This window comes from Mastomys coucha, unplaced genomic scaffold (assembly GCF_008632895.1).
Source record: "Mastomys coucha isolate ucsf_1 unplaced genomic scaffold, UCSF_Mcou_1 pScaffold1, whole genome shotgun sequence".
In the NCBI taxonomy this organism is placed as follows: domain Eukaryota; kingdom Metazoa; phylum Chordata; class Mammalia; order Rodentia; family Muridae; genus Mastomys; species Mastomys coucha.
In genome coordinates, this window is record NW_022196891.1 from 33,403,207 (window position 1) to 33,406,189 (window position 2,983).

At 44.2% G+C, this 2,983-nt stretch overlaps 1 pseudogene; it reads left to right on the forward strand.

Annotated features, from left to right (window-relative positions):
- The first annotated feature begins 1,345 nt into the window (after positions 1–1,345).
- On the forward strand, positions 1,346–2,135 carry LOC116070290 (annotated as a pseudogene).
- The last annotated feature ends 848 nt before the right edge of the window (positions 2,136–2,983 follow it).

The following is a 2,983-nucleotide window of genomic DNA, read 5'->3' on the forward strand; positions in this document are numbered from 1 at the left end:
AAAACCCAAAAGACAAAAAACAGCCCCCAAACCGGTAATATCACTAGAACCCCCAATTAGAGAGGAAACGGCAAGGAACACAAAAGGGCAGGGTGTAACTACAGGATTCATGTACGCAATTCTCAAAAAAAATTAAGTTAAAAAATGAAAAGAGCTGTTCAGTGCTGGTGCATGTCTTTAATCCCAGCACTTGGGAGGCAGAGGCAGGCGGATTTCTGAGTTCGAGGCCAGCCTGGTCTACAGAGTGAGTTCGAGGCCAGCCTGGTCTACACAGAGAAACCCTGTTTCGAAAAACAAAACAAAAGAAAACAAACAAACAAATACAAAAACAAACAAACAAACCAAAAAGTTGGTCCTGGGGCTTATGTTAAGGAGTCACTATCTTAGAAGGTGTTAGAGTAGTGACCATTTGCCAGTTGATATATAAGGATTTTTTAAAATTTATTTATTTATGTTATTTATATGAGTGCACTGTTGCTGTCTTCAGACACACCAGTGGAGGTCATCTGATTCCATTACAGATGGTTGTGAGCTACCATGTGGTTGCTGGGAATTGAACTAAGGATCTGTGGAAGAGCAGTCCGTGATCTTAACCACTGAGACATTTCTCCAGCCCCCAAATTATAAGGATTTTATTTTTATAATTTTAGATTATTTATGTCTATGAATGCTTTATCTGCATATATCGGTGCACATAACGTGTATTCCTGGTGCCCATGGAAGTGGGGGTTCCAGGATCCCCTGGAACTGGAGTTACAGACAGTTAAACTATGTAGGTGCTGGGAATCAAGTCTGGGTCCTCTGCAAGAGCAACCAGTATTTGTAACCATGGAGCCATCTCTGCAGCCCCCTGCTTTCTTTTCTTTTCCTTTTTTTTTTTTGGGGGGGGGGATTTCCGAGACAGGGTTTCTCTGTGTAGCCCTGGCTGTCCTTGAACTCACTCTGTAGACCAGGCTGGCCTCGAACTCAGAAATCCACCTGCCTCTGCCTCCCAAGTGCAGGGATTAAAGGCATGCGCCACCACTACCCAGCCCATTTTCTTTCTATTCTTTTTCGTTCTTTTTTTCTTCTTCTTAGAGACAGGGTCACACTAAGTAGCCCCACCTGAAACTTGCTGTGTAACCCAGGCTGACCTTGAACTCAGAGACGCCCTTGCCTCTTCTGCCTAAGGAATGCTGGGATTAAATGTGCTACTGGGATTAGACGGTTGCGGGCACAGTGGGCTGGTAGTCATCGCTCAGGGCCTTCACTGCCGCTTCTTCACTGTGAACCTGGGGACCTTGGCAGCCAGACCTCGTTCCTCTTACAGTAGCTCTTGTCTAGCCGTCACAACTCTGCCACCACCATGTTTGAGGCACGACTGATCCAAGGCTCCATCCTGAAGAAGGTGCTGGAGGCTCTCAAACACCTCATCAACGAGGCCTGCTGGGACATCAGGTTGGGCAGCGTGAACCTACAGAGCATAGACTCGTCTCACATCTCCTTGGTGCAACTTACCCTGTGCTCCGAAGGCTTCGACACATACCGCTGAGATCGCAACCTGGCCATGGGCGTGAACCTCACCAGCATGTCCAAGATTCTAAAATGTGCTGGTAATGAAGACATCTTCGCATTAAGGGCTGAAGATAATGCTGATACGTTAGCACTAAGATTTGAAGCACCAAATCAAGAGAAAGTTTCAGACTATGAAATGAAGTTAATGGACTTAGATGTTGAGCAGCTTGGAATCCCGGAATAAGACACCAGCTATGTAGTAAAGATGCTGTCTGGTGAGTTTGCACTCATATGCCGAGACCTTAGCCACATAGGAGATGCTGTTGTGATATCCTGTACAAAAGATGGCGTGAAGTTTTCTGCAAGTGGAGAGTTTGGCAATAGAAACATTAAGTTGACACAAAACAAGTAATGTTGATAAAGAAGAGGAAGCAGTAACCATAGAGACGAATGAGCCAGTTCAGCTAACTTCTGCTCTGAGGTACCTGAACTTTTTCACAAAAGCCACTCCACTGTCTCCTACAGTAACACTCAGTATGTCTGCAGACGTACCTCTTGTTGTAGAGTATAAAATTGCTGACATGGGACACTTAAAGTACTAGTTGGCTCCCATGATCAAAGATGAGGAAGGATCTTAGGTGTTGCTAGAAACTGAGAAAACAACCTCTGAGGATTGCTTCTGAGATGCCAGCGTGTTCTGAGGTCTTTTCTGTCACCAAGTTTATACCTGAGTATTCCTAAATATTAAAACATGTAGATAGCTTCTGTAAATAACCTACTTTTTCTCTCCATTCTCCACAATTTGTGTAAAGAATAAGCTCCATCTCGAGAAACTGGGAAGAAAAAAAAAGGCGCCAAAGTAAAAACTGGTTTTGTTAACATAAATGTTATTTATGCAAATACTGGTGATTTCCATCAACGACTTTTTTTAAAAGTTTTATTTATTATTTATTTATTACAAGTACACTGTAGCTGTCTTCAGACGCACCAGAAGAGGGCGTCAGATCTCATTACGGATGGTTGTGAGCCACCATGTGGTTGCTGGAGTTTGAACTCTGGACCTTCAGAAGAGCAGTCAGTATTCTCAACCGTCTCAGCCCCCAACCCAGATCCTTTATAAAACAGCAAGTGTTCTTCACCACTGAGCCGTACTCCAGCTCTGGGTTTTGTTTTCTCAATTGTAGTTAGCTAATTTTTAGGGAACCAGGCTTTTGTAATTTAACCAGTCTTGAAGTTCTGACTGTCTTACCTGGGCTTTCTGTGTCCTGGATCTACCTGTGTCTGCCATGGTCTCCTTCCTGTCTCATTTGTTTATTTACTTGCCTAACACTTTATATTTTAGGTGTATGTGTATGCAGGGGCCTTTGGAGGCCAGAAGAAAATGTCAGGTTCCCCTGCAATTGGGAGTTCCAAAACTCAAGTGCTTTGGGAGAGCAGGAAGTGCTTTTAATCCACGAGATGGCGTCTCTCTAGCCCCTCACCTGAGGGC